This window comes from Cavia porcellus, unplaced genomic scaffold, assembly GCF_034190915.1.
Source record: "Cavia porcellus strain 051 isolate PalLab524CR breed Dunkin Hartley unplaced genomic scaffold, mCavPor4.1 scaffold_19, whole genome shotgun sequence".
NCBI lineage: Eukaryota > Metazoa > Chordata > Mammalia > Rodentia > Caviidae > Cavia > Cavia porcellus.
Window position 1 is genome coordinate 44935774 of NW_026947502.1, and position 20222 is coordinate 44955995.

Genomic DNA, 20222 nt, shown 5'->3' on the forward strand with positions numbered 1-20222 from the left:
CTCCATCTCTGTCTCTGTCTGGTTTCTTTTTTCTTTCTTTTAGACGGGTCCCCCATCTACGTAGTCCAAACTGGCCTTGTACTTAATACATAGCCCAGCCTGGTCTTAAACTTGCAGCAGTTCTCCTGCCTCAGCCTCCCAAGTGCTGGGACCATGTCACTTTGTTTAGTCAGTTCTGAAAAGAGCCTCACATTCAAAATCCTCCTTCCTTGGTTTCCCTTTTCTGTTGAGGCTACTGGGTAGAGATCCATTTGTTTATGACCATAATTCCTACATACACGTAGTGATGTTTTTGGACAGGTCTCTGTGTTGCAGCAGAATCCTGTTTTTATGTGGTACTCTTTAAGCAGAAGTGACATATGTGCAGAAATAGGAGAGATGCTTGTGAATCATGGGCGATGTATCTCTTATAATGATTGAAGTAAGATGGGTTCCTCTCCCCAGTTTTGGTCTGGGAGAGAGAGAGGGCTGGGTTCTAATCTCCTTACCTTCTCCCCCTGGTCCAGCCTTGAGCGGTCTCTGCATTCTACTAGCTTGTACTCAGTTGAGGACCACAGCATGCACTACCAGTGGCCTGAGCAAGCCCTGTTCTTTTCTCTCTGGTCAGTTAAAGTCATGTTCTTACTGTGTGAAGAGTCACCAAGCGATGCTTGCCTACCTACCTAGTTACCCTTTGTTTCTCTTCTCACCCACCTCCCTTCAAGGTGCTGTGGTTCAAGCCCAGCCAAGCAGTTTATGTCTGAGCTATGTCCCCAACTCATGATTCATTTTTCCAGAAGTTTAAGAACCTGAAACTGCTATTTATTCTCTGGTCCCTTGCTCTCTGTGACCAAATAGTCATGTACATTGACTGTACTTGGTGACTGCACAGTTTATCATCTAAATGGGAGCTCACAAGGGGAGTGGGGGAGCCTGTCATTGTTCTCCCCAGGACAGCAGGCACACTGAGGATGGGATGTTGGGTCTGGCCAAGGCTGGTACTGGGCTCAGAGAAGGTGGCTTGCACATCTGTGACTCCTCAGGGGCTTTGTTTTCCTGAAGACCTCATCATGGTGGAGGGAATGTGGAGTCTGAGCAGAGGTTTCAGAGGGGCCATTGCAGTGAGGAGCCTTCAGGGTGTACAGGAGGCAGCCAGGGGCCTGCCCAGCTCTCTTGAGGGTTGGACCAGGAGCCCCACTTTTTTTTTTTTTTTTTTTTGGCCTTTTTCCTTTTTATCAGTACCAGGGATCGAACTCACAACTGCCTGCTTACAAGGCAGGTGCTTATGCCGCTGAGCTAAATCCCCCGCCCCCCCTCCCTTTTTTTTAATATCATTGGGGATTGAACCCAGAGCCTTCACACTGAGCTGTAACTGCAGTCCATTTTTAATTTTTAATTTTATTTTTAGTTTGTTTTAAATTTTTGTCAGGTTCTTCACTAAATTCCCCAGGCTAGGGATCCTAGCAATTCTCCCATCTCAGCCTTAAGTGCTGAGATTAGAGGTGCGCACCACCATGCCTGGCTTGAAAGCCCCACTTGTCATCTTTCTTTCCTCAAGAACACAGTAACAGTGGTGCACTGACAGAAGAGTCTGGTCATTAAGTCGAGCCCCATCTTTATCTGCTTGTGTAATGTGGGATGTTTCCTCATCCATTATTGGGGAACTGGGGCTTGTGTTACCTCCACCTATGTATCCTGTCACCTGATTGCTCACATTCCTCACCTTATCTTGGAGTATTTCGTCGGGTTGGTAATTTTGGAGACAGAAAAGAAAGCTGTACTGGAGGGCCAGAGGTGGTGCTCAGATCTAGCATGCAGAGCTTGGCCCCCACCCACCTGGCCTGCAGCATTTCTTATTTAATGTTTAAAGTGTGACCAGGCAGTTCCAGGGTCAGGTAGACCTAGAAGCATCTGTGTTGTTGGTACACAAAGTGGAATATTATAGGAATCAAAGGGATTTTAACATCCTGCCCATGTGCATCCTGGAGAGCTGGCCCCGCCCATCTTGACTCTAGGCAGTGGGAGAAGTGGTCAACATGATGTGCTCCTGGAGGCTGCCAGGGAGGAAGTGGTTGCCACTGCTCAGGCTTGGGAGGGCATGGTATAGGTGAAGTGCAGGCATGAAGAGGTTTTTGGGGCTTGGGAGCTGGGTGCTGCTGTTTTTCTGAAGAGAATTGGGTCCTGGGAAGTTTTGGTGAAATTTGAGAAGGTCAGGTATGCTCCCCTGGCAGACTGAGCTGTGGCCTTAAAACCTTCCTGTTGTTTCTGAAAGGAGGAAGGGGCACAGGATGCTTCTGCATGGGAGTAGGCAGGGAAGCTGCAAAAGGCCCCTCTGCTTCCCAAATGTGGAGGAGGGTTAGGTGATCAGACATGTTCTAGCCAGCCCACTTGGGCAGTACTGCAGGTGGGGGTGTACTGCAGGCAGATGGGGATGGAAGGAGGCAAGGAAGAACTGTAGGTGTGTGGTCAGGGTTAGCTTGTGGGGTAATTAGGATAGCTTCCTTTGGGGCTGCCATGGCTGGCATTCCAGTCATCTGTCCTGGGCCTCAGCTGACTGGCCCTGGGAAATGGATCCAGAGTCCCCCAAAGGTCTTTCCAGTTTGCCCCTGAAGACCTTGGAAGTAGGTATTTCACAGGCCAGGTGGCTGCACTGGGCAGGGCTGAGGACCCCAGTGCTTGGAGTAGTGAGGAGAGGAGGTGGAAAGGGGCAGACCCTAGGAAGTGTTTGATCAGGAGTGGAGCTGCAGAAAGAGTCCATGCCAGGAGGTAGGGGCATTGTCTGGAGTTGGCAGCTTGGGTATCCCCAAGCTTCTTCTCCATTGACCAAAAGCAGTTAGCGTGACTATAGCACCCTTTTCTGAGAAAGCTTAAAGTTCTGACTTCAGTGGCCATGGTTCTTGGGCTACCTGGGTGTTTCACACTTTATGACTTTGGGGTGCTGAAATTGTGGCTTGTCTGCTACTTCATTGAGAATTGGGCAGAAAGGACCTTTTAATGATATTGCTGAGCATTCAGCAGGTGCTGTGGAAATTGCTATGTCCATGGTCAGAGTCTGTGGCCAGACCAAACAGACCTGTAGTAAGGCTTAGACCCAGAAATTTCAGGAGGTTTCTAACCCGAATCCCTCTTGTTGAAAACAACTGGGCAGGTGCTATAGCTCAGTATTAGAGCACTTGCCTACCAAGCATGAGACCCTGCATTCCATCTCCAGCTTTGAAAGAAAAAAAAAGCTGGCTGTGTGTGGTGATGCCTTTAGGCCTGCTACCTAGGAAGCTGAAGCAGAAGGATCACAAGTTCGAGGGCAACCTGGGCAACTTGGGGAGAATATGCTCTTAAAAGAAAAAAAAAAAAAAAGGTTGGGGACGTAGCCTACTACTCCCAGGGTTCAATTCCCAGTAATAGAAAAAGAAGGGAACAAAATCAAGCTTGGAATTGTGGAATTGTATAAGTAATATCCATCTCCTGAGAGTGCTACTACAGTGCTAACTCGAGGGCAGTGTTTTTGTAGTTTTCCACATTATTTCTTGTTGTTTTTTTTTTTTTTTATATGGATTTTGGTGCATACTGAAGAGTTAGTGTACAGTGTTTGATATGGCAGTTGCACCTAAAAAGGTAATAAAACTAAGATTCATATGTCATAGTTTTGTGCAGTTTGACTCATAAAATGTGGGGGTTTTATCTTTCGTAATGCCTTGTCCAGGTGTTGTGGAGGAACCTGGGCCCAGTGCACTTGCTCCTGTCATCTGAGGGCCTGTGGATGTGCTATACTTGGGCCATTCCTTTTGCTCTGCTATTGGCAGGGCCATTCTCGAGTCCTGGGTCAGGCTTGTAACCAGGCTCATGTGCAACACCATGGGGCATGCTCTAGGGTAAGGGGGTAGTGTTTGGGCCCTGCTTCATGGGGCTGCTTGCATTGGAGTTACAGTGACTGCTGTTCCCTTGTTTGACACTTGATGCTCCTAGAATCCTGGATACCCATCTGAACAGTGGATAAGGAATTTGAGTCAGGTTCCCAGAAATAGTAATTTCCCTGGGCCTTAGAATGACCAAGTGGTAGAATCCCTTATTATTTTGTAGAAATAAAGGAATTACTAGAGTAATACAAGTAAAGAGTACGGGAGGGAAGGAAAGGAAACTGAGTATGATGTGAGAGCTGCAGGATCCTCCTCTTCATCAGATGAACTGGGGACTCTGGGTGGTGGACTGAGATCAGGTAGGGTGACACATGCACAGTGTAGTTGCCCTCCATGAGTGTGGGCTGCTGGTCATCATGCGTCTGTCGCAGTTACTATCTCTTGTACCTGGGCATTCCACTGTGCCTTTCTGCAGTGGGCAGGAGTGTAGAGCTGCTTCATGCTCTTTGTTGACCTCTAGATCTTTGCAAGCAGGGAAGGAAAATTTTTTGGAAAAGCATGTCCCCAAGGGATAACACACCTATAAGCATGGCATCCATCCTTCTTTGTAAGGCCCATTTCCAGAACAGCAGAGTACCTTGGCTCTGTACCCAGACTTATGTTCTTGGTGTGTACTGGTGTAGACCCTGATGGGTGCAGGTCATGGTGCACATGCAGATTAATGCTGGCTGGGGTTGTAGACCACCAGCCTTGTCTGCTCACAGTCAGAATTGCCAGCCAGAAGAGCACTAATCTTGTCGCTTGGTCATGACCCTGTTGCAGCAAGTGGGACTGACAGGCAGTGTCAGATGCTGTGGTTTCCATGAGTGGCTGCAGAGTGGCCCATGGAACATGACTGGGATGTTGCCCTGGTCTCTCTGGGTACCGCTGCTTCCGGGGGGGGAATGTGCAACTTAAGAGTGTTACTGCTGTAGGATGCTGCAGGAGCAGCCACGTGGACCCGGTTCTCAGGGTGCCTGCTCACAACATACACTGAGCTGCTGGTGCAGAAAACTTTTGGAGGATGAGCAGCCAGGAGCACCCCTCCCCCCCAGGAGGATTCTCCCCGTCCTTAATCCCTCAAGGAGTGTAGGGCATTTTCTTAGATTCACTTGAGGGGTACACTGTGGACGTGGCCAGCCATTGCAGGACCTGGCATGGAATAACTAGGGAAAAGAAGGATGAATCCTTCACCCTGCATTCATAGTGCAAGCAGGCCACACACTAGCAAGGGAACTGAAAGTACGTCTGGCATGCGTCACAGAGCAAAATGCTCCATGAGAGAGTGGGACTGGACTGGCTAGGGCAGGTAGCCCTGTGGTCTGTGCAACCTGTAAGAAAAGAGCAAGGACCAGAGGCAGGGAGGCAAACACTCCAGCGAGGGCAGGCCTAGGTGAGGTGAGGACTGAGAAGTCACCAGACCTTTGTGCACTGCCATATCACCGTATTGCAAATGCCCTGGAAGGCTTCTCGGCATGATGGATGTGTAGTAGTCTATCTGCACATGACCTGAAGGTGATGGTTCCCGGGCCACATGCTGTCAAAGTCATGCAAGTATGGATTTCCCTGTGAATTGAATCAGGATGTAAGGACCCAGACCTTTCTCCTTGTTCTGCCCTGGCCTTGCTGTTCTGCAGATGCAGGCCAGGTTGGACAGCCACGTGCCTGTGGTCTAGGTGCAGTGACCGTACCCTTTGGGTTATGGAGTTGTTCTGTGTGGTGGACCTTGCCTGCGACTCAGGCCGAGCTGGAGCCTTGCTTACTGCAGGCTCTGCTTCCAAGGTTGGTTTTTTTTATTTTTATTTTTATTTTTTAATTTTTTTTTTTTTATCGGTACCAGGGATCGAACTCATGACCGCCTGCTTGCAAGGCAGGTGCTTATGACACTGAGTTAAATCCCTAGCCCCCCAAGGTTGGTTTTGGCAGTGACTCCCTCACACAGGGCTGGGTTGTCCTTGCTGTTCCTGATGTTGTTGATCACTGACCCCTGGCTCTGTTCATTCATTCACTGGATGATGTGTGATGCACATGTACTCTGATTCTACTACAAATCAAAACTTCCCCTGGTCAATTACCCTGTTCTGGGTGCACTTTGAGGACAGAAGGAAGGAGGGCCAATGAGTGGTATGGAAGCTGGGCTCCAGCACTGGGCATGAGTGAGGTCAGAGGGCCAAGCTGCAGCTGAGGGAGCTTGTGGCTCTGGTGGTGGGACCCCAGGGAGCTGAGCAGGTGGGTGACAGACAGTGGTCACAGTGCCTGCATGTTATGATTTGCATCTAGACACAAAACTTTGTGCTGTCATTGGACTTTTTCAGAGGTAGCTAAATCTATGATTAGTAAATCAGTCCATTGATTGGCTTGGCATAGTTTTGGCTAGGACTAAGGGTGTGTGTACTATACTCACCCTAGGGCAGGTAGTCTGCGTACAATATAAGGGATTGAAAGAGTCTGGTCTCTCCTTTTGTTGCTTTTGCTTGCTTCTGCTGCCATGAGCTGTTGCCCCTCTGCCATGTGGCACTTTGCCTTGAAGTGAGTCATTTATGGGCTGAAATCTCTATACCCTGTGATTAAATAAACGTTTTCTCTTAATTTTGTGCATTGTGCAATGGGTAGTGGCTAACACTAAATCCCAGCACTCTGGAGATTGAGGCACGAGGATCAAGTTACTGTGAATTTGAGTCCAACCTGGGATACAAAGTGAGCTCAAAGCCAGCCCAAACTGCATAGCGAGACTCTGTCTCAAAAAAGAAAAAAAAAAAAAAAAAAAAAACCCAAAAATTCTTGAGTGTTGGTTTTTGTCTCAGCAGTGAGAAAAGTAAGATACTGAGGAAAGATGGGAGTGCAGAAGCTGGTGTCCTGCATGACAGGGGCAGAGCAGCGAGGCTGAGCTTCTGATGTAAACAGGCTAAACTGAAAGGGATTCTAAGGCACCAGAAAGTCCATTGTGTTTACTTTACAGGGAGAGGTGTTTTGCCTTGTGGTCTTGTCTCTGTCTCCCTCCTTCCTCTGATTGTAAGCCCCTCGGTGCCTGTGATTCTCTTGGTTTCTTTGTTTCTTTTCTAATTTTTAAAAAATATTTAGTTTTTTAAAATTTTAATTTAATTTTTTTAACTTTGTTTCTTTTACTGGATATTGAACTCAGAGCCTTAACTCTAAACTAAATTCCCACCTCTTTTTTAAAATTTTTAATTCTGAGACAGGGTCAGGCTGTCACTAAATTGCCCATGCTGCACTTGAACTAGCCATCCTTGTGCCTCAGCCTCCTATGTGTATGTCACCAGCACCTGGGAATCATCTTGGTTACTTCTTTTCTTTTTTTGGTCCTCAGATCAAATTCACAACCTCATGCTTGCCAGGCTTCTGCCCTGAGCTAAATCCCCAGCCCAATCTTGGTTACTTTTTACCTTCCCAGGATCTGTTCTGTCCTCTTTCTTTTGGGGGGAGGGCTACATTTATTTAAAAATTGATTAAAAACCTAAGAAAATGATTTAAGAGTTACATGTGTATTGAAACTGTTAATGTTTGGCAAGTCCCACAGATACCCTAGAGAGCCACCTTCTTACGGCCTTCCTCCTCCCATGGCCCAGTGTCTGATGACACTGCTTTCTTCTGCCCAGCTATGTGGAAAAGGAGGCCACATCTGTCCATCTGCATAGTGGGCATTGCCAGCTCCAAGCCATGTGGAGGGAAGTGGACCACAGGGCCACCCCTGTCAATCCTGGCTTACATGGAGAGGATGCCCACAGGTTGTCATGCAGTGTCAGCAGGCAGACATTGTGAGCTGATCTTTCCACCACCCACCCCTTCCAGTTCATGGACAGATGGCTTCTAGGCCAGGCTGGGTCAGCGTCACCCTGTGCCTGCCTGACTGGCCTGGCTGCTGAAGGCCAACCCTTCCCTCTGCTTCCTTAGGTGTCATTCAGAAGCTGCACCCTCAGGGGACAGGCAGGAGGGCAGGAAAAGCTGGGGGAATGAGTGTGGGTGGGTAAGAGTGAAGCCCAGACCCATCCCTGGGGGCCAGGAGCTGATCATGTGCTCTACTGGTTGTGCTCCTCTGAGGGTAGTTGCAGTAATAGCCCTAGTGCTCCAGAGTGGGGCAGTGGGAGCCCTTGGATCCTGTGTATGGTTACTATGACTTGAGACTGAGGCTAGATTGTAGTTTCACTGGGATATGGAGTCCTGTGAAGGAGGATTCTGGTTTTTCCAGTTGTCCCAGGCTGATGAGGAAAAAATGGATGTCTCGTGGAAAAATGCTTTGAAAAATAAGTGTTACAAAATAAATAGAAAAAATGCTAAGAACTCTGGGTGGCGCATGCATGTGTGTATCTATATCTGTATCTATATCTGTCTCTGTGTCTGAGTCTGTCTTTACAAGCACGGTGCAGAACTGGATTGGCCCCTGGAGGGGTTAGAATCTCTTTCCATTGTGCCCTTTGTCATGACAGAGTAACTGCTGTCTGGGGTGCTGTGTTTTGGAGGAAACTGAGCCTGGGTCTGGCTTCCTGGAGAAGATGCCATGGTGGGTTATCGTTGTCTGCCATGGGAAGGGCGGTTCCCTGGCCTATGGTCTGCCCTAAAGGGTGAGGTCAAAATTATGGCTTGTAAGAAAGACACCAGCTCAAAATAAATAAATAAATTAATTAATTAAAAAAAGACACTGCTCTCCTGAGCTTTCCCATGGTACCAGGTATAACTCCAATGAATATTTGTTTAAAATGTGGTTTTAATTTTTTCTTTGTCAAAACCGGGTATTTTTAAGTTCATGTTGTAGAATGACATGTGTTAAGAGTATTTCAGAGTAGTCTTTCCTGTTAATGGATCTGACTGCTACAGCACAGGCAATGTCCATTGCTTCCCATGGACTTAGTCAGGACGCAGTCCTCAGTGGTTCCCACTTGCCGGGTGGTAGGTTCTTCTTAGCCTTCATCCTGAGTCTGACCCAGCAGTACTGTCAGCTGCTCTGCAGGCTGCTTGTCTGGTCTGACCCAAGGCATCTGTTAACAAAGAGAAAAAAAAAATGACCATGTTTCAGGGGGACTAAAACTTTCAAGATGTCAGTCTTTAAAACAAAACAACTAATAAAAAGGGTTGGTAAGGATGTGGAGAAACTCAAGCCTGTGTAAAGTACTAAGAGTATTAGACTTAAATTAAGTTTAAAGTATTAGATTTAAAAATGAATAGTTCAGTGATATTTATGTATCATGATATTGTGTGGCCATTTCCTCCACCTAGTTCCAAAACACTTTAATTACTCAAAAGAGGAACCCAGTACCCTTTAAGTCCCATTCTACCTCTCAAAAACCACCAATCTGCTCTGTTTCTGTGGCTTTATCTAGTCTGGATATATATACACATACACACACACACACACACACACACACATACACTTTTTTTCTCTTTGGTACAGGGGTTTGATCTCATGACCTCATGCTTGCCAGGCGGGCGCTGAGCTGTATCCCCGGCTGCGTATTTTTTATTAATAGACTTGTACAGTATATATGACCCTTCGTGTCTGGCTGCTTTCGCTTGGTTACATGCATTCAAGGTTCACTTTCAGTATGTGTCAGAGCTCCACCCTTACCTGCTTTGTTTTGAATCAGGTCTTGCACTGTGCTTAGGCTTCCCTCAAGCCATTCTCCCTCAGCCTCCCAGGTGCAGCAACCACTCCTGACCCAGTACTTCGTTTCTTTTTATTACTGTTGTTTCCACCTCCCATAATTTATCCATTCATTCATTTTGGGTTGATAACAAGCTTTTTTTTCTAAAAAATTTTTTACTCTAAAAGAAATTGATCAGTGCAATCCTGTGAACCAATGTCTGTCACAGAAATTTTCTTTTCAAAAGTAAATGAAAAGCCCCTTTTAAATTATTTCTATATTAATTTCTGAAAACATCATAATGTCTGCTTTGTTCTATTTAACTATATATGCTGTACGTTTACAAACAAATGAAAGAAATGGGTGGTATATAGAGTAAATGAAATCTTTCAAAGAATAAAATTGCATCACAGGCTCCTGTGTTTTCAAAGCTGATTCTTATCAAGCCTGGTGATAATGAGTTTGTACTGCTACTTTGAACACTTGGATACATGGGGTTTTTTTGTGTGAGGTGTTGGGAATTGAACTCAGGACCTTACGCTTGTCAGGAAGTGCTGTGCCATTGAGCTAAATTTCCGGCCCTGGGTTCATGTTTTTGAATGGACATAATGTTTTCATTTTTCTTGTGTGTATACCTGGGCATGGACCAAGAAACTGCAGAGCTGTTTTCCCCAGTGGCTGTACCACTTAAAGTTGCCATTACCACATACACAGGCTTGAGTTTCTCCACATCCTTACCAACCCTTGTCATTGGCATCTCAGTTGTTTAAAAGATGAAGAGCTTAAGTGACAAACCATTTCTGGCATTTTCTATTAGTTTTCAAGCTGGGGTAAAGTATTAGATTTAGGTACATTTTTCTCAGACACCTATTTCTTTATGATAGAGTGCAGTATGTATGAACCTCAATAAGTAGATGAATGAAAAGACAAAATCCAGGATGCAGATCAGCCTGGTCCTCTGAGGTCAGAGGTGAGATCTGTTGCTAGGGAGAGAGTGAGTGCCACCCTGCCATCTGAACTCACAGCATCAGGAGCACCAATGTGAATTCACCCACAGATCTGTGGAAAGCTCTAGGCATCTCTTTGCAGGAAACATGGGGTGAAGGGCACAGACAGAGGCTTCTTGGCCACCCCACTCAATCCCTAGACAGTCATATGTACCACATGTGGTAGGTGCCCAACAAAGTACAGCAGGGTCATATGGGCCTCTGTGTGTGGGACGTGGATGGATGCAGTTCACTGGCTTGATCGGAGAGACCAGATTCGTGTTGTTTGTAATCTTTGGAAAAAAGCTTTGGAGGAATTTTTATTGTGGAAAATTTCAAATTTGTGCATTACAGAAGAAAACATGAAAACTCCTTATTGTGAACTACAGCTTTAGGAAATAAGTCCAACCTTGCTAATCTTCTGTGGTTTGAAGATCTTGTCTTTTTTAAAATAAATATCTTCACTGCTTCTCTTCCTCCTTCTCTTCCTTTCTCTTTTGTGCTAGGGATTGAGTCGAGGGCATTGCACATGCCTGACTATTGAGCTATATCCACCCTCTAAATATTCTTTTAATGGTTTGGAATCCCCTGGTCAACTCCTTCTAATGTCACTGTTTTGTCTAATCACAGAATGGTGGTGACAAACCACTGTAGTTCTCTGACCTCATTGGCAGATCAGATGCACATTTGACTGTTTGTCTGGCTGTTGTGTTTTCTGTATATTCTGTGTCCATTTCTGGAGCCCTTTCTAGCACTTCACCCATGTTATCATGTCTGTAACAGTTCCTCACTCTGACTTGTCTTTGTGACCTTGATTTGGAAGCCTTTTTGAGAGGTGAGACATCTGCATTTTCTCGTGGCCCCATCACATTTTGAACACTTTTCTTTTATCAGATGCTGTAGGCTTATTTGTATTTTTTCCTACCCCAGCCCATTTTATCAGTGAGTGCTTGCTCCTTTTATTGTAGGGTGGCATTAGAAGCCAAGATCTGGATGGTGGAAGTGCACAGTGGAAATGTGCCACTCTTAGTGGAAATGGCCAGAAAACACTTTGTTTTCACTCACGCACTTCGTATATCCTTCTATGATAATGTGAAAAGCTACAAGTTTGTAATGTTGTTCCTGATTCAAAGCCAACACCACAGGGTTTATTCTAGCCTCCCTCTCGTTGTTTATAGCTTGTCGTTACCCACAGTGTATTCACCTGTTTAAACCCAGTGTGTATGTGAGGTAGTTTGGGATTCTACCCTGTTCCTGTGAGCAGCAGACCTGCTGACAGCACTGCCGTGTGCATCACTCTTCATCCTTAGCTCTGTCTCACAGTAAGGATGTGTTTGTCAAGGTTGCTTAGGTAAGTTGATTTCCTCTCTACCTCTGCAGTGTGGCTGGCAGTCCTAGAGCTCACATGGCTCCAGCTTCCAGTGCCTCTTGTGTTTCTTGTGTTCCTGGCTCTCTGACAGCTTTCTTCTAAGCTGTGCATTTCAGACCCCATGCATGCCATGGTTGTTACTGCCTTATGTGTCTGTGTCTGTGTGTTCAGGTTTCTGTGTCCAGGTCTCCTAAGGCATAAAGAATAGTGCAGTATGTGGATGGTGTTGAGAAGCCAGGAGTGCAGAGTGAGATGTGGTCACTGTGTCACAGTTAAAATCTGAACCAGCTGGAAGAGTCTCCAAGCCCTGACTTCCTTCCTGTTTGAAAGTTGTTCCTGGTGCTGTCCCCACGGCTATTGTCCTCTGGCATTGCTACCAAGTAGGTGCCAGAGCCCTGACCCCGAGGGTCAGGGTGCCTGTTTGCTACCTGTTGATGCCATATGTGCAGTTAGGGCGGTGGGTACAGTCATGGTCTCTGTGTGCTATGATAGGGCCCTGGCACTGTCCCATCACAGTTCAGTGTTATCTTACCAGGAGGACACTTAACCTCCCCACACCCTGGAGCACCCTGTTTGTACAGGGTCCACAGACAGTTTTGCCTTTGATTCAGAGCTAATTTTTAAAAATTATTCTTTATGATAAACAGGAATACATGCTTGCTTCACAGAATTTCAATGATAGATAAATAGAAAGAAACAGAAATCACTTTGTGTGTATATAGATTTTTTTTTTTTTTTGTGAGACAGGCTCTCACTGCGTGGTTCAGGCTGGCCTTAGGCTCACTTGTATCCAGACTGGTCTCGAACTTATAATGATCCTCCTACCTCAGTCTCCCAAGTGCTGGGATTACAGGAGTGCACTACCACGCCCAGCTTAATATTATTTTCAACAAGTAGTTGTTAGTGTCTTTATTTCTAGGCCTTCTTTTGTTCTGTTTATGCGGATATTGGGGTTGGCCTACATTTATTTTTTTTCTTTTTACCTACTGTCTCGAATATTTCATAGTAGTGCTTATTTTTTCATGGGGGAGCTAGGTTGATGACCACTTTTAAGGTAAAAAGGGAACCCACTATGGATCAGATGGTGGATGCCATGGAGCAGGCCATGCACATGGGCAGCCGTGGTCAGTTCCTGATTATTATTATTATTTTTTAATTTTTATTTTAAAGGGAGTAAAATTAAACACAACAAAACAGAACAAAATAAGACATAAGAGATATAAATTTCAAAGCTAGATGACCTGAGATCTTCACTGTCTATCATATTGTCTCTTGTTTTCTTCCAAATAGTTGTCCATGTCTTTGCATACAGAGAATTCATACAAAACAACATAGTATAAAACTGATCTGAACTGAATGAGAAAGGCGTTTTAGGTCTTTAAAACCAGACAATAGGGAAGTCACTAATGCTGTCGTAGAGTCTCTCATTCTCTTCAAAATAGCTGTCCATACTTTCATGTATATTGAAGTTCAACAAAATAAAACAAAATTGGTGTGTGTGTGGGGGCAGGGGTTGCTTGGTTTTCTGGTGGTCCAGGTCCCGGTAAATGGGGTGGTTCCCGTCCTGGGCCACTGGAGCCTGCCATGTTCACAGCCGCTCACAGTGCAGGGAGGGGTTGCTTCAAGCTGTTTCATTCTAATGAATTGACCATTTCACTGCCCAAGTTCTGAATTGGCCAACAGACCATAGAAAGACATCTCTTTAGGCTCCTGTTTGAAACCAACAGCGTCAGGAAGCTGCCAGCCTTGATTCAGGGCCAGTTAGTTCCTGATTATTAGCCACCTCCCAGCTGGGTATTTGTCATGTCATCAGCACCCCTCCCACCCCTGCCCTGACTCCTCATTTGGTGCAGTGGGCATGGGAGTTGGTGCTTTTGTCAGGAAACTAGTGTGGAGATCAGAGGGGTGAGCAAGTCTTTTTGTCATTTATTATGGACACTCCTAGAACACCCCACCTCTCTTCCTTCAGAGCCCTTTCTGCAGTCTCTAGTACAGTGTTGGGGATGGTCTGGGGACCTGCCGGTTACTGCCCAAGAGCTCGCCTATTTTGCTGCATCTTTACATCTAGGAGTTAGTACCAGAGTGCAGGTCAGAGCCTTTTACTCAGGCTGCTGAGTAAAATCACAGGGACCCTTAGGTGTGAGCAGTTAATGCTAAGATCTGATCTTTGTAAGTTGTCTTCTACACATGCTGCACGGAGGTGAGGTGGAAAGGAATCTTCCACTCTGAGCTGTTTCTCAGTTTTTTGTGTGAGCTCGAGGCAATGGGCAGCTTCAGGACCCTAAGTGCAACCTGGGCTCACATTTGATTCTGCTCCTTACTAAGCTTGCTGGGCCTGTTTCCCCTTCTGTAAAAGAGATAATAGTGCTGGCTATTATCATTAATTATTAAAATGACTAGCCATCCATTAATATAAAAGGTATATAAGTACTAGCACAATTCCTATAATGCATTATATTTTTACATTTGACATTGAGTAATATATGCTTAGTTACATTAAATTGTTTATAACTGATTGTCAATATGATTGTTATTGTTACTAATTGTTGCAGTTGTCATAATAGTAATTATTTGAAGGGAAAATAATTTGATTTCTGGAGAGAACTTGTGATGCCTAGGGAGGGCTTGGTGCACATTATTGATTGTAATGTGGTTATTGAGGGGTGTCATGGCTCCTTTGAGAAGTGTGACATTATGGTAGAGGTCTGAAAATTGTATGGGTATCACCTAGATTAGCATTTGCAGGTGAGCAGTGGGTTGGGTGGGTAGGGTCCTCATCTCTGGCTTGGACCGTGGTATGACCCTATATTGTCCTTTTCAAATAACTGTCTGAGTGAGCTGTCTGAGTGAGTGGACTATACAGCTGTCAGTGTCCAGCATTTTCCATCATGTTCTGAGGACAGAGGTCGAGACTGTAGATTAGGGATTGCAGGTTGATATGGATGAGTGATGTCAGCATGGTCAGCATGTGTATCTCATAAAGTGTCCTTTTTGAGTGGGAATAAATATCTTTTGTTCTCTAAGGGACTTTGATGGCCATTTGTCCCAGTTGTTCACCAGAACATTGTCAAATTTTTCTAAACAAAGCCACAGAAGAAGCAGAGCAGACATATGAGTGCTGTAACTCAATAATGCAGTTTAATTCAAGCCAGACTTTGGAGAGCCAAGGTGCACAGGGGGAAAGGATCTGTCAGTAGCAATGCTGTGGAGATGGATATACAGGAAGATCATCCTGTTTTAACAGAACAGCTCTGAGTAGGGCAGAATTTCATTTACCTATTTACCCCCCAAACAGGGACTCAGAGTTAGGTCACAGGTAGAAAGTGCCAGGTCACCTCTGGGGTCTGAGAAGTGTCCCCATGTGTAGGACCACGGCTGCTGTGCTCACAGCTGACCTGTGGTCTGGACATTAGACCCTGAAAGAGGCATTAGCTGGATTAGAACTGGTGTACAGAACTTTTATCAGGCAATTCTTTGAAGCAGGGCAAACTTACGGCATAAAAGGGAAAATTAACTTAGAGGGTTTGAATTTTCCAGCATTTTAATTGAAGAACTGAATGGATTTTATTTAGGATGCTATTTTGAACAAGTGAATGCTGACTTGAGTTTTACTCTTGATTTTGTTGACCATGAATTTGTGAGTGCTGTGTGCAGAGCTTGAAGAGCTCTGGGCAGTGGGGTCTTCACCAGCCATCCCCTACCCCGACCCCACAGACATTTCAGGCATTTTCTTAAGCTGCTCCTGCCTCTTACTAATGTCTGAAATCATTTTCACATGCTTTTATGAAGGATGGTGGCAAAAATTAGGTAATAGGATAAAAGATCTCTTTCACATTTTGCTCTATCATTTCTCTCTTTTACATCAGAATAAAGGGATGCTGTACTCTGGGGTGGTAGCTGGGGAGCCAACAGGAAAACAGGTATTTCCTAGTCATTTGGGGTAACCCTTCTCCTTCTGTGAGTTGCCTCTCATTGTGCTCTAACTTTCAGCTTTTGGGTGATCCCGTCAGCACTGAAGTAGGGACCTGGAGCAGGAGGGCACTTACATTCAGCAGTGGGCTTGGTCTTCTCCTTTGATACGTCCTGGTGATGGGACTTGGGGGCTTTGCACATGCCAGGCAAGTGCTCCACCACTGAGCTATAGCCCAACCCAGGCTTTTTTCTTTCCTTCTTTTAAAGGTTAAACTAACAGAGAAAAGAGAAACATAGAGTGCTTTCCTGAAGGCTTGGGGTGGTTTCCTCTCCCCGACTCTGAATGCCATGATGCTCCTTGCTTACTCCAGCCTGATGAGGAGCATTCTGGTCCTGCAATCCTTGCCCTGCAGCCAGGTGGAGGGAGCTCTTTGCTCACTCCTTGAGGAGAAGTACACCTGTTTGCTTAGGTCTTTTCTCTGATGCAGTTTTATGTGTTTTGAAGTGAATGATGTTTGCTGTCTTTAGAACTGAGCACTTGATAATTAACTGTTTAAACTGAAGTAACTGGATAAACTGGAGGTAACATGATGAAAATTAAAAAAAAAAGTGCGGGAAATATGCCATCAGTGAATTTTTTGGGATTCCAAAACTTCCTTATCTGCACAGGCAGTGTATGGCATGTCTGTTCTGGGCTGTGGAGACTAGGAGAAAATAACTAGGTTTAAAACAAAGACTTTCAGTTTTTGTTTTATATTTTTGGAGATTGAACTCAAGACTTTTGCACTAATAGCCCATCAATTTAAAAAAAAATTTTTTTTTTTAATTTTGAGACAGGAACTTGCCAAGTTGCTGAGTTCCCCAGGCTGGGATCAAGTTTACAGGTGGGTATCACCACACCTGGCCTAGGATGGTTTTATATGCTTTTGCCAGTGGCTTCTGATCTGCTTAAAGCAAAACATGGGTGAATGGTGCAGCCCTCTGCTAAAGTGTCTGCTTGGCTGTTCTGCGCCAGACAACCCTCTGAATGTTGGCCTTATTGCTGGAGAGTTGTGCTTGCTTACCGAGACAAGGGACAAGGCAGCGCTTCATCATCTGTTTCCACCCTTGGTGCTGTGCCTTTCCTATGCTCCTTATATCCTTCTTTGCAGTCTCTCTCTTGCTGAGCCTCTGTTCCCTCCCGCCCTTTGCTGTATTGAGCACCTGCTCTGTGCAGGACTCTATTCTAGGTGCTGTAGAGAAAGCGGTACCAGAGTAGGACTTTCCTACCTGCAGGGAGCCCTTGATCAGATGGAGGCACACAGGTCAGGATGGGGAGCCTTGCTCACTGGTACAAAAGCACATATGTAGGGCAGTGGGTGAGGAGCAAAGAAAACAGGCGTGCTACCTTGGGAGCCCCTAGAGGAGGCCCAGCTCATGGTGGTGGGCCTTGGTGGCTGAAGCCCAAGAGGGAGGAGGAGGCAGTAGGTGGGCAGTGGAAAGGGCAGCTGTGTCATCTTGCTGTGGCTGCGTTCCATGGAGGATCTGAGAGGCTGCCAACTCTATAGAATATATATATCCTGACTCAGCCAGGCATGGGACAACCTAGGGTCTCATGACATGGGATGTTGTGTGCCATATAGCCCTGGTTTTGTTGCCCATCCTTGGCTTCTTTTGTGCTAGTGAAAGTTCATTCTTCCTGGGACCTGCTTAAGATAGGCATCTTATGAAACTTTGCCAAATAACTGAGGATCTGCCGGCCCTTTCCCCACTGTCATGCAGCAGTTGGCTTGCAGCTGAAAATTTACTTCACCTCATCTCATGTTTTCCACAGTTGCCATGTCTGTGTCCTCCTCACATGGCCCTGGCGAAGGGGCTACAGGTTCTGCATTCCACCTTTCATCTCAGCACACAAAATATTAGGGGTCAGCGGGTGTTGGGGTCTAGACTGTGGGGTCTAAAGAGGGCCTCACGTGATGAGGGAGAAACAGAGCCATGTCCTTAGGCTGTAGCTTTCTGACAGTGAAAAAATTAAACAGGTGTTTTTGAGATGTTGCCAATGTTACTTACCACAACCTGTGACTTGGTAGTTGGTTGGTTTCTGTCAGTGCATTCTCTTGACTTGATGTGTGTGCCTGCAATTTCAGCGATGTCTTTCTGCTTGCTTTTTCTCAAGTAGTCAGTCCAAGTTATTTCAACTCCATTGATGGCTATGTCTTTGGTTTTGAATATCAGTCCAATGCAGTCTATGTCTGCGTCTTTGCAGAGCCAGGTCACTGCTTCATTGAAGCTGTTTTGATTTTGTGCAGCCATCCTGAGGAGTGTGTGTCTTCCTGCTGTATGTGTCTTTTTTATACAGTGCTAGGGGTGTGTTTCTGATGTGGCTAGTTGGTTTGTGTTTGAAGTTTCCGCCTTTTTTAGCGTCTAAATTTTGTCTGCCTGTGTTTGAAGTCACCTCTCTTTTTGTGTGACCACACCCATATGAGCAGAGCAAAAACTCTTATCTTCTGATAGCAACCAACCAGCTGAACTCCCACAGGGACTGCAGATGTTGGCTGGCCAGGTGAGCACTATCCTGCAGAGCCCATTCAGCCCATGGTTGAATAGTAGACACCATTCTGTGAATCAGCAGGTGATCTTCTGTCACTTTTTGAAGCAACTAGAGAATTAGAGAATAATATCTGGCAGATATTCCTCCTCACTGCTTCTGTCCTCTGCTTGGTAATCAGAGCCTTTCCAGGCAGGCAGATTGAGGGATTCAAACCACGGAGGCATAGCCTGCTCCCACAGGCCAGGATGTGGTATGTTTTTTGGCCAGGACTGCTTGCTGCAGGAAAGGCTCACCAACCCATGACCTGCCCTCAACCTTCCATTGCTTTGTGGTTTTGAGGAATGAGAGGTGTCTGCTGAGGTTCACAGCCAGCTTGGCTACCTGCCCCATCCACAAGCAATATAAGGGTCTTAGTGCCAGAAGAGGTATCACAGGTAGAGAAGTCGTGCCTACTGGCCAGGGTCCCTGCAAAGGGACGGGTAGGTCAGACAGGATTTTGGAACCCATGGACTTGCTGCCAGCTCTGGAGGGGATGGAGGCTAGTAGCAACACTAAGGTGCAGCACTTCTCCCAGCAACAGTAAGCACCACAGGGTAGCCATTTTCTGACCAGCAATCTCTGTCTCACTCAACACTATTACCTGGAAAACAATAGCTGTGCTGACCGGAGGCAGAGCGTGCCAAGCCCTGGCTCCCCCAAACTGGTGTATCATGGGGAATGGTGCCTGAAGCGGGTCCTAGGTTCAGTGAGTGTCTTCTCCAACAAGGCCATCGGGGAGGTCTCAGTTCCCCTCTTGGTGGAGTGTGAATAGCTCAACGCTGGACAGCCATAAATCAGGTGTTATTCACATGTGTGCAAAACAGAATAGTAACCCTGGATGTGAGGGGAATCTGGCTGTGACTTAGTACCCCATTTTATCTCCAGCGTTCATCCAGCTGATCTGGCTGGCTAGGGACACACTTTCCCCTTTCACTACTCCATGTATGTCCCTTCTGAAGCTGCATCCTTGGTTGAAGAGGGCAACCACCCCTGAGAGAGAAAAGGACTGGGTCAAGGGTCTGCAAGTGGTAATGCTCTCCTGCTAGAACCTCCAGACAAGCTCTCAAAATAGTCATCCTGTGAGGGGCAGTTGGTGGCGTTAGGTGTCTTTATCGTGTTGTGCAATTACCACTGTATATTCCCGACACTGTCATCACCCCAGATGGAAACCCTGTGCCCATCAGCATGGCCCCATCCTTCCCAGCCCAGGCAGCCACAGTGTGTCCCTGCCACAGTGGTCTGCCTGCTCTAGACCTCATAAATATGGATTGTGTAGCAGCGGATGGCTCCTTTTGCATTAGTGTTTTCAAGTTCATCCATAGTGTTATATTTGTCAGTATTCAGCGCCTTTTTATGGCTGTGTAGTATTCCAGTTTGGGTATAAATACTGCAATTTGTTTACACTCACTTGTCTATGAATATTTGGGTTGTTTAAACATTTTGTGATTTTTAATGTAGAATTGTTGGTTTGCTGTACCGTCAAGTCCTGCTAGAATTATAAACACGTGCAACTTTATCAGGACACATCAACCTGTGGGCTACTTGTCCATGTCGGCCATGTATGTGCTGGGCCCTCTTGGGGGCCAGGTCTGTGATGTTCCTCAGGTGAATCAAAGTGTGATTTGTGTTCTGGAATGAAACATTTCACTGTTACTACTGTGTATGTGATTATAAAAAATAGCACCTTGTTTTCAGTAAACCTGAGTTGTAAATATGTTAGTTACTGTGAGCATACTGATTTATAATCATGAAAACTCAGTTCGTACAACTTATTTTATGATGCTGGTTATGTTATGTTTAGTGTACTTCACAACTGTAAGGCTCAGAACAGCAAGCAGAGTAGAGAGGTAGTTACATCTTATTTGGAAGGACTTACTCCTGAGCTGTACTCTGTCCTGTAGAAGTTAGCTAATGGGT

The 20222-nt window shown here is 45.8% G+C and overlaps 1 protein-coding gene and 1 non-coding gene across 3 annotated transcripts in view; one reads left to right on the forward strand and one right to left on the reverse strand.

Annotated features, from left to right (window-relative positions):
- Positions 1 to 20222, forward strand: part of Ago2 (argonaute RISC catalytic component 2) — a 120647-nt gene that overhangs the window by 5054 nt on the left and 95371 nt on the right. The window contains exon 1 of one of the 2 annotated variants that reach the window (XM_063231019.1): positions 16566 to 16620. The exons of the other annotated variant lie outside the window; for it this stretch is intronic. The gene's annotated coding sequence lies outside the window, so the exon portion shown is untranslated. Of the gene's footprint in view, positions 1 to 16565; positions 16621 to 20222 lie in introns of those variants that run through there. 2 annotated transcript variants of the gene reach the window in all.
- On the reverse strand, positions 13449 to 13585 carry LOC111757850 (small nucleolar RNA SNORA2/SNORA34 family). The gene has a single exon (XR_002792111.1). It is a non-coding gene; the product is annotated as a small nucleolar RNA SNORA2/SNORA34 family (small nucleolar RNA).